This window comes from Phyllostomus hastatus, unplaced genomic scaffold, assembly GCF_019186645.2.
Source record: "Phyllostomus hastatus isolate PE091 unplaced genomic scaffold, TTU_PhHast_1.1 phas_contig_930, whole genome shotgun sequence".
NCBI classification, from domain to species: domain Eukaryota; kingdom Metazoa; phylum Chordata; class Mammalia; order Chiroptera; family Phyllostomidae; genus Phyllostomus; species Phyllostomus hastatus.
The window spans coordinates 42,074-60,604 of NW_025333987.1; positions in this window are offsets into that span (position 1 = coordinate 42,074).

Here is an 18,531-nt window from a genome sequence, read left to right on the forward strand (position 1 = left end):
TGGAGGATTGAGGAGTGCAGAGCAGAGGGGGGATAAAGGGGAAAAATTGGAAAAACTGTAATATGTCATGTGATATGTAATATGTCATGGCATAATCAATAAAATACACTTTAAAAAGAAACACGTAATTAAATTTGTGTTTTTATTTTTTGTTTTATGTACTACTAATATTTTTATGATTGCCATTTTTGTAAATGTGAAATTATTAATTACTTTTGCTTTTCATTGCATTTGTTATAAAGGTTTGTTTCCACAAAGTCACAATTCTAAATAAATAAACAAAATCTGAAATATAAAAAGACCCCAAACTCATTCATGACAAATGACTTGTTTATTAACTGTTACACAATTTTCACAAAATTGAAAAGGCTCTGACATTTCTAAGTTTTCTGGGCTACCATGACACTTTTTTGCTGTAATCATATACAGTGTCCTTCTATCATAAAATCATTTACCTCTTTCTGCCATAAAAAAATAATTATGAATAATATGAAATAACACCAGACTAAAGGCAGACAGATCTTGAATCTGGAATATTGGGATCCAAGCCTCAGCTTTTCTTTTACTTTCTTCTTCTGACGTATTAGAGGACAGGCTTCTCACACATGCACGAAAAGGGTGTGGTGCAGTTGTGAATCTCAATGTTGTGTGCCTTCACATACACACACATGCTCTGGAAATCCGGACTTGGCTTTAGTAAACTCCTGAGACATTTAGAAAACACAAGTCACTGGCCATACCCACTATATTCAAATTTAATAGCATTATTCAAGAATGTACTATGTGAAGTATATTACACCAGGTGCTGTGGGGAGCTCACAGAGGCAAAGGCACTCTTCCTCTCTCCACAGAACTCATGTATTTATAGAAGAGATGAGATAGGCATGTAGTAATAGATAAGCTTCACAAAATAAGATAATTATTTATAAGTAGGAAAATATACACCTGTATAAAAAGGAAGAAAATGTGTGGACTGGTTGGAAAATTATAGCCACAGCATGAAAGAACATATGACCTGGGTTATAAAATGATGTCTAAGTACAGATTAGCATGATAGAAACAACTCGACCATGCGTGTGCAGCTGCAGTTGAAGATGGGATATTTTGCTTATCAATACATTGCCTTAGATATAAAAGTCAGACAAAATTACTTGTGAAGTTTAGAATATTACTATATGTTTGTGTGTGTATTTATAACATATGGGGTGGGCAAAAGTAAGTTTACAATTTTAAGTACATGAAACAGACTTAATAAAGCAATTGTAATAACCTGCTTTTTTCCATACAAATAATTGTAAAACTACTTTTGCTCACCCTTGTACATATATAATAAGAAAAACAGCTTCACCAAACATCAGAAGATAACCTAAGAGATCAAAATTAAAATTATCAGCTATCAAAATGATCAAAACTTTGAAATATTAAATACAAATGTCACAGCGATGATAGTGTTAATTTATAATGCATATTGTCATAGTTGTCTCATGCAATATTTCTGGGTAGCAACTTAGAAATATGTGCTCAAAACCACAGAGAGGCCCAAATTCTTTTTCTGAGGAATAACAATTCTGTGCTGTTTCTGAATAAAATATTAAGATGTTCCAAAATTCATATATAATGAGGTTCTTCCCTGTATTACATTCATTATCTCAATAGTAATTAATCAGAGCATCCAATGTTAGAGGTAAATTTTCACAAATTATGAAACATATAAGTGACTATAATTTTTAAAAATTTCTGACAGCATAATATGAAATAATGCAAACAAGATACAAAAAGGTCTAAATCCTGTCCCCAGTCATCACCTGTATTTTGTTCAGTTCTTTAGGGGAAAGGCTTGAGTAGGGAATAAGTAATTGAATCACATACTCACAGGTCAAAAGAGGGGGAGGAGCCATCCTTCCACTCCCATTTATTGTCTTCTTTATTATAAGAGAGGCCAAGCCAAGTCTGAGTCACTGAAGGTAGCACCGTGATATTCTGCATCGAGCCAAAATACACAAAAGTATTAACAGGAAAAGTGCATTAGAGTTGAAAATACAAAATTTGTGTCAAGTGAGAAAAAAATATTTATAAAAATAAAAATAATGCAGTCTATGTATGCCCACCGATAAATGAAACATCAACAAATATGTCAGCACTGCAGTATCTGTACATTCTCAAACAAGGAATTAAATAAAAAGGAGAAACAAAATAACTAATGGAAAAGTTTTATATTTAAGGGGACTCAAAAATGAATTTTTTAATTCATGCTCTCATTTACTCAACTAGGTGCTTACTCTTTGATCTTGAGATATATCATTGAATAAAAATGAGAAATATCCCTGCTTCAGGGTAGGGGATGGGCCAGATAGGAAAAAACAAACATATGAATGGTCTGGTATGTAAAAAGCTTACAAGTGCTATAAAAAATAGAGCAAGATAAGATGAGCACAGAGAAGGGTGACTGATGTGGGGGAGGGATGTGATACAAAGGTTATAATCAAATGGGACTGTTGACTTAGTTCTGGTTAAGTAAGTGACTTCATACTTGAAGGAGGTGAACATATTTATAAGTGAATAAACACTTGAAGGAGGTGAAGTTACTGTCCATGGTTATAACTGAAAGAACGATGCAGGCGGAGGGAACACAAGTGCAAGGTTTCTGCAGGGAGACGGTATGTGGTGTGATGAAAAAGAAAGGCGTGCTGAAATGTAGCACACCAGCAAAGATCTGTAAAAACTTAAGCAAGGACCTGTCCTTTTCCCTGGTTTTAGATCTGCAACTGAGCCCTTCCTTTAACTGGTACCTGCTACATTTGTATTCAGAAATTAAGACAAATACTGGTACATTTGTATTCAGAAATGAAGAATAAAATACAGTCTCACCATCAATCTATTCCTTTCTGTTGTTAAAAATGTAGCATTCAAAGAGACACAAACAGTGGAACAATTTGACCAAGGAACCATTTCCCTGCTTTGGTGGTAGTAGTAGTCTCCGTATTTCACCCAGGCATGCGGAGGAGGTTCACACTGGTCTCCTAGGAAAGAATATTCATGACTGGGCTCCTGCAGACCCTCACAAACAAGGCCTAACTGCTTCGCAGTTTTTCCCTTTTAAAAAAATGAGGCTGTTGATAAGAATTATCATGAACTCAGAATTATGTCACTTCCAAATTACCTTGTTTTGCATTTAGTTCTTGTAAAATCTCACTGAAACGCCTTTCATTCTGCTTTTGGAAGTTATCTAGGGTTCCTACATGGAACAACAAGACTTAACATTAGAGGAGAAAATACATTGTATCAGATTTTTTTTACTATTTTGAGTCATAATAACGCTAATGATCAAGCAGCAAAATATGCAAATAATTTCAGTCCAGTTCCCTTCCCTACTGAATTAGTTTTATCTCTGACTGAAACCATCAGCTGCTTAGAAACCAGCCTTTTAAAATGTACAACTTGGTGATTGTAAGCAATGATACTGTACTATAAACTTGAAGTTGCTAAAAGACTAGATCTTAATTGCTCAACACAAAGGAAATGATAATTATGTGACATAATAAAGGTGCTAGCTAACACATATATTTATATATATTTCAATATATAAAATTATCAAACCAACTTGCTCAAGTTTGCACATTGTATGTCAATCTTATCTCAGTTAAAACAAAAAAGAAACCAGTTTTTTAACATGACCGGTCAGTAAAGAACTTTCAAATGGTTGAGAGTTCAGTATAGATTAATTGTTCAGTATAGATTTGATACATCACAAGAAAAAAATAACATTTTAATGCAAAGCCTTTGCAAAATATTTATTTATCGTAAACATAGACTACCTTTATATTCCTATCTGATTAGCATAAAAGATGTTTTCTGATTACTCCAGCATTTTAAATTCCTTTCCTTAGGAGGCATTTGGAAAAAATGAACACACGATGAAAACTCGATCGCTTTTCATATATTTCAGTTCTTCCATTTTCATGTCCTCTGAACATCCTGCACACACCTCAGCCTCCCAAGGGCAGGGTTCGTATTATATTTATTTGTGTTCTCCAGCCTGGTGGCGAACAACTAGTGTGTATTGAATAAATGTGATAAATAAATGAGTTAATGAACTAATTAATTAATATAAGAAGCTATTTTTGGTAAAAGGGAGGATGAGTTTCAGAAGATGAAATGAAGACTTAAAGAGGCAAGAAGCCATCAAAATGACCATACTGCTGTATTGGAGAGTTCCCTTTGCATAATGCAACCAACCATCTCAGGGCTGCAACAATAAAAAAAAAAAATCCAGCATTCTGTAAAGAGAGTTTGTTATAGTTGTGATATTACCTTTAATTATATCAAGGTCATTTTGGACCTGAAGAAAGTTTCCTGCTTTGTGTTGGAAAGACTCAATCCATTGGTTGAGGTTCTTCATCTTGTTCTCTAATGCCTGAGTACTTTCAAAGTCTAAGAATAAGAATTCCAGATATGTATAAAGCCACATGTTCAATTAGGAATCAGAAGTGTATTAAATTATGAAATTAATTTTTATAATTTTCTCTTTAATAAGTTCACCCCTAAATGTTTTCAAAAAGTAAAAATGTATTTAGCTAAGTGTATTTTAATTTATTTTGCTATTATTTCTGAAGTTTAGTCTAAATCTAAGATATCTTAATTTCTTATGTTTGAATGTATTTCTGTCAATAGAAGAATGGTTCAAATAAATTAAAACAGACAAAAACAACTACTGCTCTGTCAAATCTTTTGGCATCATGACTGGTTGATTTAATGCAGAATTTCACTTGCTAAACACAAGTATAGAATTTTGAGTTTCAAACTAATGTTATCAAAGACAAACTACTGTTTTTAAATAACAGATGACAAATAATTTTAATAGAAAAATATGAAGGTAAGCGTGGCTAGGACAGAGGAAAATAATGGGAAATTGGGACAACTGTAATTAAACATCAATAAAAAATAAAATAAAATAAATAAAAATTTAATAAAAACATTTCTAATGTAGGCTGCTGGTGACATGCACAATTTGAACAAATCATCAAAGAATATTTCTATTCTCATAGTGAAGATAATTGCAAATTCATTGAGCTAAATTTCCTAGTAAGTTGTAATTTTCAATATAATAATAATAATCATTACTATTAATCTTATGCAGTCTTGCAATATTACATCCTCTCTAGAAAAAAAATGCACAGTTGAGAGCTTACAAGATTAAATTTATTCATATAGTAAACAGTTGTGATAATTTCATGTCATTTTTTTCCTGTACTCTGTTCAGCATGCAAATGATACATTTACCAAAAACTAATATCTGAAAATGGTTTAAAGAAATAACGATAATTTGACAAAGAGGCTATTCTTTCTTTTTACTCAATTAATCGAACTTACACCGATAACCAAAGAATCCACATAACACCAAGAGCAGCAGACTGAAGATTCCCAGGATCACAGGCATTATTCCATACAGAGTAAAGGGAGTGGCAGAGGCTGGGAAATACAGCGATAATCAGAGAGAATGTCAGTTCCTTTTATTTGAAAGATTGGTGTCAGTCTTTTTCATTTCTTGTTTTTAAAATATCCTTATTTTCTGAAGGGTAATGTCCAATGCATGAATTACTATGAACTATTAGGCTGAATAAGTTTTTTTAAAAAACTATTTAAGAGGATATGCAGAAAAGAACTAACATAAGGATCCTGCCTGCTGTCCTACAAGGGCTGTTTACACAATGACCTTGGCTGGTATCTGGAAACTGATATTTCAGGAGTGTTCTCACCACTATTCATGGGTAAGAGTGGGTACTGTAGCTAAACTCTTTTCTGTAAACAATATAATTTGTGCCAAACACTTGCTTTTGTTCTGGAATTTGCCACTTTTGTTGCATGCCAACCAGAGGCTGTATATGTGATCAGCCCCCAGTCAAGAATCTGGACACTGATTCTCTAGTGAGTGCTCCTGGTGGGCAACATTTGACTTGTGATGTGAAAACTTGTTACTGGGGAAAATTCACAGGACTTGTGTAACTCTACTGGGAGAGGATCCTTGGTAGCTTGGGCCTGGTCTCCCTCACACTTCACATACCTTTCCTTTTGGTGATTTGGATTTTGTACTTTCACTATCCTTAATCTAAGCTATAAATACAACTGTACACCAAGTTCTACGTGTTCTTTTAGAGGTTCAGCAAACCTGAGTGCAATCTTCAGGATTTCCAGCACAGATAGAAGTTTTACATACAGGAATTATTACATATCCTTAAACATCAAGTGTAAAACTTCAGGTTATGTTATCCTCATTAATATGATCAGATGAGAAAATGCTTAATTCTCTTAAATCTGTTATTGTTAAGGGAGAATTCTTGCCCTGGCTTGTATGGCTCAGTGGACTGAGCACCAGATTGTGAACCACAGGTTTCCAGTTCCATTCCTAGTCAAGGCACATGCCTGGGTTGCAGGCCAGGACCCAGGTAGGGGCCATTCAAGAGGCAACCCCACATTGATGTTTCTCTCTCTTTCTCTTTTTTCCCCTCCTTTCTTCTCTCTAAAAATACATAAAATCTTTTTTAAAAATAATTTTAAAAAAGATAATATTCTTTTTTTTAAGATTTTATTTATTTATTTTTAGAGAGGGAAGGGAGAGAGAGAGAGTGAGAGAGAGAGAGAGAAACATCAATGTGCGGTTGCTGGGGGTTATGGTCTGCAACCCAGGAATGTACCCTGGCTGGGAATAGAACCTGGGACACTTTAGTTCCCAGCCCGTGCTCAATCCACTGAGATACGCCAGCCAGGAAAAAAAAAAAGATAATATTCTTCATTAGAAATTGATGACTAGGGCACAGACTGGTAATGGGAAAAATATAATAAAATAAGAATTTAAAAAACTGATGACTAGTAGTATATTCCTGTCATAAAGAATTACTGTATATCTTAGGTAATGTTTTAATGAGTAATTTGGCTAGACCTAACAATATCTATACTTTATTCAGTTTCATAAAAATAATACGTTACCCCCCATATTCTGGAATCTAAACTTTTAGACATCATTGTTAATAGTCCTTTCCCTTAGTAAGTTTATTTCCCTCTGAAATAAATGCATAAGCACTAGTGTAAAAAAAGTATTTCCTTATATTTCTGAAATTAAGTGAAAAGCTGCCACCAAAGAGGATGGTTATGTCCGTAATTGAAGTCTAAATCATTTGTTAACTTACTGAAAAACATAACAGCAATTACCAACCAGAGGTAATTTTGTTCCCCAGGAAACACTGTAAACGTCTGGAGACATTCTCAGTGTCATAACTAATGGGTGCATGCTGTTGGCATCCAATGAGTAGAAGCCTGCAATGGCGCTAAACGTCCTACAATCACGGGGCAGTCCCCCACAACAAAGAACTAGCTAGCTCAAAACATCAGTGGTGCTGAATTGAGAAACCTTACTCTACTAAATGATATTAAGTTTTATTATGATCAAAAGGAAACAATCATGTAGTAGGTTTCTACCTATTTTCTGTCTTTTTACAATTTTGTTAAATTTAAACATTTTTTATTGTTGTGCAATTACAGCTGTCTCTATTTTCCTCCATTACCCTCCCCCACCCCACTTACCACTTCCTCCCACCCTTAATCCTATCCCCCTTTATCTTTGTCCATGGGTCCTTTATACGTGTTTTTTTTTTTTATGACACTTTCCCTTCTTTCCTCCATTATCCCTGTCTCCCCTCCCCTCTGGTTACTGTCATTTTGTTCTTTATTTCAATGTCTCTGGTTCTAGTTTGCTTGCTTGTTTGTTTTATTGATTATGTTCCACTTACAGGTGAGATCACATAGTATTTGTCTTTCACTGCCCAGTTTCTTTCACTTAGTGTAATGCTCTCCAGTTTCCTTTTGACATGGCGATTTTACTGCTGGGATTATACCCTAAGAATCCTGTTGAAATTTAAACTTGAATCATGCTTAAATTGCTCAGTTTCATATGAGGAAACAAGTTCAAATTTGGACAACTGGCTTCTTTTATCTTTAAATATGTTTCTTAATACATGAAATTTTCAAACATCTCTGTGAGAAAATATGGTTTTGTTTTACTTCCATGTATGTTTAGAAAAAAAATTTAATATCCGTATTTTCTCTAAATTTTAAAGTACCCAAATAGTAACAATTTAGAGAATAGAAAAATCAAGGGAAGAGGTAACTATGGTACATTTACACAATGGAATACTATGCAGCAAAAGGAAAGAAGGAGTTCCTACCCTTTGCAACAGCATGGATGGAACTAGAGAGTATTATGCTAAGTAAAGTAAGCCAGGTGGTGAAAGACAAATACCATATGATCTCACCTATAAGTGGAAGCTAATCAACAAAACAAACAAGCAAACAAAATAGAACCAGAGACATTGGAATAAAGAACAAACTGGCAGTGACCAGAGGGGATGGGGTAGGGTGTTAATAGGAGAAGGAAGGGGAAGGGGCAATCCAAGAAATATGTATAAAGGACCCATGGGCATGAACAATGGGGTGGAGATTGATGATGGGAACAGGAGGCAGGGTGGGGATGGGGCAGGGGAGAGCAAGGGGGAAAAGGTGGAACAACTGTAACCAAACAACAATATTAAAAAATAGGGAATGAGGTGGGGGGGGGGGTGCAGGAATGGTAACAAGGTAGCTCATGAGTTGATAACTGTTGAACCTGAGTAAGGGTTATATGTGGGTTCATTATCCTATGCTTTCTAATCCCATGTATGTTTGATGTTTTTTCTGTAAGAAAATTTAAAGTAATATATACTCTTGAACAAATTTAATTCCCATATCCTAAAAATAAAGATGAATACCTTCCATAAAAAAATAACACAGAAATAACTTAAATTAATAAACTCTAATGTATATACTTTACCATTCATGTTGGTGTGCTCAGGAATGGGGCCCAATTCATCCTCTGGAGGAGAAGGAGGAGGAGGAAAAGCAAGAGGAGATTCCAAGTCCACAATTGGGATTATCTCTGTCTGCTCTGTGAATTCTTTAACACAGAAAATATATAATGAATTTAAACCTTGTCAAGCAAATTAGATTAAAATTTAAATTAAGGGATTACTACTATTTTGAAAGATTGATAGAAATACATAAGTAGTAATAGTAAAGTACAAGACACTCAAATCAGATTTTCACCCAACAGCCCATCCAGCTCTCCAAAAATACTTAAATTAATTGATTACACTTTGGATCTAACCAAGAAATACATAATTATTTCTGTTAACTATATGTAAAAGTAATCTCTTAGGTATAGCTGGGAAATACTAAAGAAAATAAATGTCGTTTATAACCCTACTGCAATCCTAACCAGTAACATGATAAAAATAACTAAAATTTTATTTCAGTTAAAATTTCATTTTAGTTATTTAAATAAATATTTAGTTAGTAAAATAGCATAGGATATTTGGATTAAAAAGTACCTGGAGGTTGATCAGAGTCTGAAGAATCTGACATTATGGCGCCTTTGGATGATTTCTTTGTCTGAATAGTGAAGGGGACCCCAGAGGGGTATTGGGAGGTGAATGAAGATGTGTTTCTGCCACTATCTCCCTGGAGTTGATGAGAATTTCAAGCCTGACCTAAGGAGGAGTAGCTACATAAGGCTGTATAATATTAACTTACATAGGTAAAAACCACAGAGGTCATGTGGATCAATAACTAGATATAGATTTCTAACAGGTTTGTAAAAATAAAATTTGTATACAGAAAGCCTTTTAAAAGCATCTAGTACATGCTAGTACTACTTCATCACTCTGGAAACAAATCAGAAACAGCCATGCTATTAAAAAGTTACAGGTAGTCTAGAGTGAAAATTCACATGAGTGTTGACAACATAGTGAAGAAAGACATACAGTATACAGAAACTAAGAGTCTAGATAACCAGGTATATAAGAAAAGAAATAACACTAGAAGGAACTGACACCTGTTAATCAAAGGTAGATGTAAAGAAATGGCATTTAAAGATTAAAAACCCATTATAAAATTAATATATCCAACTATTAAAAATTTGGCTTAAGTTTATTGGTAACACCACCACCCCTCGACTTTTTTTCAAGTGAAAACCAGTTCTATTTACAGGAATACGTGTGGGTAGCCACCAACAGTCTACCATTTGCTCTTTATTGGACTCACATGAAAAATGCTCAGTATTGCCATGGGTAAAAATAGACATTGTACATAAACAGAAATAGACATATGACTTTTTCACTGGGGTCATAACCACACAGAAACTAATGTATTTTTGAGCCAGTCTGGTTGAAACCACACAAGATACCACAGATATAGATAGCTGTCACAAGATTTTCAACTGTTTACATCCAGTTTGGATCAAATGGTCTTACAACTAATAATAAAATAGATCACATTTTATATTTTAACATATGAAATACAAGGTCAGTTGACTTAAAAGAATAATAACATTACTGCTTACCAAGATCTCAGTAAAGTCAGGAATAAAGAGAGCCAGGGTTTTTCTGCCTGTATTGTAAATAATTTTTATTTTGTTGAATTTCTGATATTTCTGATATTTTAACATCTGACTTCATTGAATTGGGTCAGGATTCAGACAAGGGGGGGAAGTCTGAATTAATGTTTGAACATCACTTATAATATGCATATATGGAGGATTATTATATGGAAGTATACAGTATCCCATTCATGGCTGCATCCTTTCTTGATTTACTTTTTTTTTAAGATTATTTATTTATTTATTTATTTTTAGAGAGGGAAGGGAGGGAGATGAGAGAGAGAGAGAGAGAGAGAGAGAGAGAGTGAGAGAGAGAGAGAGAGAGTGAGAGAGAGAGAGAGAAAAATATCAATGTGCAGTTGCTGGGGGTTATGGCCTGCAACCCAGGAATGTACCCTGGCTGGGAATCGAACCTGAGACACTTTGGTTCCCAGCCCGCACTCAATCCACTGAGCTATGCCAGCCAGGGCGCATCCTTTCTTTAGAGTGAAATAAACTTACTGTACTGTGAAGCCTTGCAACTTAAGCACCTCTTCACTTGAGTAGTTATATACCTGTGCATTTCAAAAAGAGAATCCTTTAAAAAATGACCTAAAAGGAAAATTCTGTCTTGTTGTTTAAGGAAAAACAAATTGCAAAATAGTGAGCACTTATAATAGCATGTAAAAAAGGAAAAGAGGAAGGAAAATGAGAAGGAATGAGAGCAAGAGAAACGGTATGTGAAAAACAACAAGAAAAAAAACAATATATAGAAATATGTTTATTTGATTCATATGAGCATAGAATTTTTTTTATGTTGATGATCAGAGGCAACTAGGACTATATGGGAGAGGAAAAGGTTATTTATGTTTGATTCATTGTTAGGCTTATATTATATATAATGTATATATGATATACATTTAGCAATTTTAAAGTAATTCTAATAGAGTTAGAAAAGTAAAAGCAAGCCCTGGATGGCGTAGCTCAGTGGATTGAGTGTGGGCTATGAACCAAAGTGTCCCAGGTTCGATTCCCAGTCAGGGCACATGCCTGGGTTGCAGGCAACAGCCCCCAGCAACCGTACATTGGTGTTTCTCTCTCTCTCTCCCTCCCTTCCTTCTCTAAAAATAAATAAAAATAAAGTCTTTAATTAAAAAAAAAGAAAAGTAAAAGCAAAGAGAGTGAGTCAGCACAAAGAAAAATTCAAATTGTGGGAAAACTTTATCATAGAGAATGCTCATGACAATATTATAACCAAGGACCAGATTACTAGAAATGATGTATGTCCATATATGAGGGGTGGGTTAACTCACCATTAATACAATGATATAGTATACATCCAATATAATCACGACATTGAAATTTACTTTGTGACATAGACATAAATTCATGTAGACAAATTAAATTCAATAAAATGCTCACATCCCACTAAAAAGCTGAACAACAAAGAAATCATCAACACATGAAAAACCAACCAATAAACTAAGAAAATATTTACAAATCATATATCTGATAAAGGTTTAATTTTCAAAATAGATTTTAAAAAGCTCATACAACTCAATAGCAAAATAAATCTGAGTAGCATGATGGCAGAGGAACCCAACAGACATTCTGAAAGAAGATGCACAAATGTCAATGGTGCGTGAAAAGGTGCTTATAGTAGTTACCATCTAGGAAAGGCAAATCAAAACCACAGTGAGACCTAACCTCACCCGTTAGAATCATTATTAACAAGAAAAAAGGAGATAACAAATATAGGCAAAAGTTTGGAGAAAAAGAAACTCCTCTACACTTTTTATGGGAAGGTAAATTAGTGCAGCCACTCAGGAGAACAGCATGGGTATTCCTAAAAAAATTTAAAAATAGTGCTATCGTGTGATCCAACAATTCCACTTTGGGGTATATATTCAAAGGAAACGTAAGAAAGACCTCCCACAGATACCTGCACGCCCATGTTCACTGAAACATTATTCACACTAGCCAAGAAATGGAAATAACCTGAGTATCTGTCAAGAGATAAAGGAATAAAGCAATATTAGTCAGCCATTCAAAAGAAGGAAATCTGCCATTTGTGACAACATGGATGGATCACCCCTTAAGGCCAAGTGTGAAATAAGCCCGAAAAAGAAAGACAAATACTGCATTGTATTACTTAGGAAAAATATTTTTCTAAAGAAGTCAAACTCATAGAAACAGAGAGTAGAAAAGTGGTTTCCATGAATTTGGGGGGGGGGTAGAAAAAATAGAGAGATTGGTTAAAAGATGCAAACTTTCAACTACAAGATAGCTGAATAAAGTCTGAGGGTCTTTTATGTACTTAATACCCTAAATATAGTTGGTAATATTGTGTGGTATGGTTGAAATTTGCTGAGAGTGGAACTTAAATGCTTTCATTCCCCCCGTGTTTGTGTGTTTACACACACACACACACACACACACACACACACACACGCATAGTGATGGAAGTAGTAACTGGTAGATGGGAAGTATCCTTTCACAATGTCAAATCATCACAATGTATACTCTAAATATCCTACAATTTTATTTGTCAATTATACTTCAATAAAAAGCTGAACAAATAGAAATGTGTGACTTAAAATCATGAGAGAAAGGAAATAGACGTGTATACTTTAAAATGCTAGTAGATGCCTCTGTGAAGTCTATCATGGCCACTGATGATTTTTCTTCTTTACATTCTAATATATTTTTAAAACTGTTCTATAAGGTGTACACTTTATATTTATAAGAATATAAAAACTGATAATGCTTAAAATTATTAAATAAAATAGAAAACTATCATATCTTCTACAAATCTTTCACTTTCATGCCCATACAGACATTATTTTGCAATTTTTCTTCTGTTAATATATTTTCCCTTTTCATTTAGAAATCATAGCAATGTAACAAATGTGTTCTTGTCCCCTACTTACCTTTTTTTAAAATTTTATTTAAATTGTTGTTGCGGTACAATTTTCTATCTCTTACTCCCATCCCAACCCACCCACCAACCCTCCCCTCTTCCTTCCCATTTCCACCCGCCCCTAGTTTTTATCCATGTGTCCTTATACTCGTTCCTATAAACCTTTCCCCTTTTCCCCTGAAATTCCCCTGAAATTCCCTCTCCTCTCCCCTCTGAACTCTGTCAGTCTGCTCTTTATTTCAGTGTCTTTGGTTATATTTTGCTTGTTTCTTTGTTTTGTTGTTTAGGTTCCTACTTATCTTTTTTAATTTAATAATTGCTAAAGAATGTCACTTAAGAATGTCATCTCTATAAATCCATTTGTTGAAACTGTATAGAGTCCTAAAGTCTACAGTAGAATTCCTTCACTTCTGATTGAAAAATCTAAGGCTTTCTCGACTGAACTGAATTAAAAAATAAATATTTTTTAAAAAACACTGCATAGTTTCATAAAACCTGTGTTGGAGTCAACATACCAGGAGTCAGCAAAGTTGGATTATCATCCAAGATCTATAGCATTGAGAGATCTGTTTCTGTAAGTCAATTGGTGCTTGTAAATACTAAATAGGTGTGTCTATCTTTTAGAATGCAATAATTCTGATTTTGCTCTCTCTACTAGGAATAGTTTGTATATTAGATGAATATAATACAAATGAAACTGAGGGTACTTCTCACATATTATTCCTACATTTTAATACTAACTTCAGTATCAAAACTATATACATCATTACATATTTCCTTTTTGTTGGTTTCATTTGATCTTAAAAATTATGGTGTATTAAACAAACTCTGCAAACAAGTGTTTCATTACAATTATACATAACACACTGAAGTTGCATTTAACATGAATTCCTGCCTCCAATTTAAATACACACGTATGCATCAAAACAACCTTAATTGTATTTTTGAAATTACTATAGTCAAGGATCATTGCTTAGAAATTTTGTCTTAAGCACATAATAGACTAGATTGACCCATTGTTGTTCTCTTATATTATATTCTTAGGAGATTTATATATAATATATTGCAAAATTATATAATTTTTATTAGGGGCCAGGTATTGCAAAATTCTGACTTGAAAACCAATACCATAAATATGGATGATATAATTTTAAAAATATTTTTTCTTTCAGTGTCTACCACCACAAGTAGTAATGTAATACTGACTAGACCTATAACCAACATGCAATGCTAAATCTGCTTATGCCACTTAGTTTCAACTACACTTAATATTTGAGATTCTAGAATGGGCCACTGAGTGGATTTCCTTCACATGTGGGCATGAAAATATGAAATGGATATGGAGAGAAAGAGGAGAGGAAGAGAACCAGGAAACATAGAGGAAACTTTGACTCTTCAATCCTTCTAGCAAACATAGAACTTGCTATAATTATGCCATACATAGTTTCTACTATGTTTTTAAGATTTTATTTATTTATTTATTTTTAGAGAGAGGAAGGGAGGGAGAAAGAGAGAGAGACAGAAACATTAATGTGTGGTTGTTTCTCACAAGGCCCCCACTGGGACCCTGGCCCGCAACCCAGGCATGTGCCCTGACTAAGAATTGAACCTGCAACCCTTTGGTTCACAGCCTGTGCTCAATCCACTGAACTACACCAGCCAGGACTCTACTATGTATTTTAAGAGCTGAGTAAGAGACAGAAGAGATATACATTGCCCAAATTCAATTTTAAGTCAGTGATTATGATTAGACAAAATCTACCCAATTGAATATAATTTAGCATCAAAAGGTGATGAGCTAAAGTAAATGAGAAAGTCCAAGCTCTCATTCCACGACAGAAACTGAAAAACAGGCAGATTCTGGAAGATCCAATTTGGTTGTAGCTCTGGAAGAGTCAGCATTTTAGAGCAACTAAGCCAATGACCAATCATGAAAAAGCCACTTTCAAAGTCAAAGGGAAGGTTGTACACTTTTACTTGCCTGGATTCCACCCTCTCCCTGGTACGCCCATTGTCTTGATCTTGAAGTCATGGCAGCCTAGTTACTAGCTGCTTTCCTCACACCAGAAGGAGCACAGACTTTACTTGTAAATTATTATGCACAAATGTCCCAACCTATCTGGGGAATACTTGACAGAGTGATGCAAGGCATGTATCCCTGTTTTATCTTACTCAGAATTAGGCAGGCAAAGCATCGATCACTATTTATAAAATCTATATGGTGTACTAAAACCACTGACCTCTGGGGCAAGATACCATAATCAAGATACACAATAGAATGTTTAAGACCTATTAGAAAAGCTAGGGTAAGATTCTTTGGAAAATTGTGCTATTGAAAACCAATAATTTATGTAGAGAAATTTAGAAAAGCATGTGAATGCTCAGGACAAGACATATACTTAGAAGAAAACCAAGAAGACTTTAAACATTTAATTTAGCTTAATCCCCAGCTCAGAGCAATCATTGCCAAGTATTTGGGGAATGTCCCAGCCCAAAACTAATCTGCAAAGACTAAGAGATGTTTTGTTAATTTTGTTCATTTGTCTTCTGTCTTTCTTGAGTGTGTTTGTGGGTTGTCTTCTTTGTTTCTTTAGTTTGTGGCATTGAAGAAAATGCTTTCAGAATATTAACTGACACAAACTAAGTGGACAGAGAATTCAGTAACCAGCTATGACAAAGAATTTTTTTGCAAAAATAGTTTAGAAAAGTCACTAAAAAATGGACTGCTTTACCTTCAATTTTTTGAAAACAGCAAACCCTGAAGAAGGGGAAAATCTGATTTTTCAAGGTGCCATATTGTGATAACTCAATGCTCTATTTTCAACAACAACAAAAAGTCAAAAGGCAGACAATGAGACAGGGAAATATGGTCATCAATAGGAACTAAATATGTTGACAGAAACAGTCCCTGAGGAAGCTGAGAAATTAAATCTAATAGGAAAAGATTTTAATACAACTGCCTTAAATATGCTATAGAGACAGAAACAAGAAGGATAACAAAAAACTGAAATAAATTAAGAAAAGTATAAATTAAACATGAGAACATTACTAAAAAGACAAAATTATTATATGAAACCAAACTATGATTCTGGAACTGGAATTCAAATAGCTAAAAAAGGAAATAACCTAGAAATGTTCAACAACACAAATGAACAAGCAGAAGAAAGAACTGGTGATCTTGAAAATAATTTTTGAAACTATATAATCTGAGAAATATTAATTTACATAGAAATAAAATTATATATCATTTTATTAATTAATAAAAATAAATTATATTTTATTGAGAAATAAGATAATATTTAGAAAAGGTGCAGGGATTAAGAAATACAAATTGGTAGGTACAAAACATAAAGGGTGATGTTAAGAACACTGTAGGAAATGCAGCAGTTGAAGAACTTATTATATTCATGACCCATGGACATGAACTCAGAAAGGGGATTGCTGGAGGAAATAGGGCTACTGGGTAGAAGAAGGCAAAGGGAAAAAATAGGACAACTCTAATAGCAAAATCAATAAAATATACTTAAAAAATAGTCAAATTACCTGATAGACAGTTCCCAAAAGAGAACATACAGATGGACCAATAGGCATGTGAAAAGATGTCACTAATCATCAGAGAAATGCGAATCAAAACCACAATAAGATATCACCTCACATCTGTCAGAATGACTGTCACCAATAAAATATTAATCCTGATTGGTATGGCTCAGTGAATTGAGCATGGGCCTGAGAAACAAAGGGTCATGGGATCAATTCCTAACCAGGGCACATGCCTGGGTTGCAGGTCAGGTCACCAGTAAGGAGTGTACAAGAGGCAACCACACATTGATGTTCTCTCCCTCTCTTTCTCCTTCCCTTCCCTCGTCTCTGAAAATAAATAAATAAAATCCTTAAAAAATATATTAAGTGGGACCACAAGTAAAATAAACATATTTTTTTAGTATTTGGTGCATAAGGAAAGTTGGAAAATACAAATTGATTCTTAATTCTTGTAGTCACTGGAATAGAACAAAAAGAATATTTTGAAAAATATTACAGCACCAAGACTTTGTTCTTTTTCCTCTTTTCCTTTTTTATCAATGAACTGTCACAGATATCTCCAATATCTGATCGATAATAAATATTTTTTCAATGCTAATATTCTTAACATTGTGCTCTTTTCCATACTTTGAACTCCGAAACTTTGAGTTTGATTTTTGCTCTCGTTGCTAATTAAAGGTTAACTGAAGCTTGAGTGAAATAACAGGCTCTTCAATGTACTGTAAATTTTGATGTTTTGTGCTTATCCACCAGTGTGAATTCTTGAAATTAGGAGAGATAAGAAGCCAATTGTGTTGTATTATCACCTAATAATCAAAGATGTGATTTTAATTTTTTATAAATTAAATAATATCTACAAATGCTTAGCACAATGCTGACATCTTGCAAAGTGTTCAGTAATATGGTAAATAAATACCTAAAAACCAGAAAAGGTAATTTGCACAGTGACACATAATTATAGTGAACTCTGTTCAATTGAAAGATGTAAAAATTATGAAATGTTTAGAATAATACATCTGGTATTGTCACATGTGCTTTAAGATGAAAATAATTATTATACTGTGTCATTGGTAAAAAGATAAGTTGCTGTGAAAAGATATAATAATGAAAATTGATTCAGAAGTGAGTCAGAGATGACTTTTTGACTAAAATGAGAAAGCAGTACCAGAAAAAAGAAAATTATTAGATGGGCTTGCAAAGGTGAGAAGTGAAAGTCAAAGCAAATAATTTCAAAGTCTAAATCCAATCATAATGGTGTTGAGTGTTGAGCTTGCCAGTGGGCTGTTTGGATGAAGTCTACAACAGTTGGAGAAAGCAGAACAAAAATGAGAAATGACTATTATAAAACCAAAGAGAACATATAGCCAGAATATTAAAACATTACATCTATTACAGACTCTATTGTTATTCTTTGATTACAAGCATTGTCTGATTATTTCTGTAAAGACTTGTTTTTACACTTGTTATTTCTGTAAAGACTTACTTGTTCTGTAAAGACTTGATTTTCCATTAGTCATCATTTCTCCATTCAATGAAAAAATTTTGCAAATGTGTCAAATTTTTTAAATAAATGTATTTCAAATGTTTTTGAATAAGTTACATCTACAATTGAAAGATATTCTTTACTGTG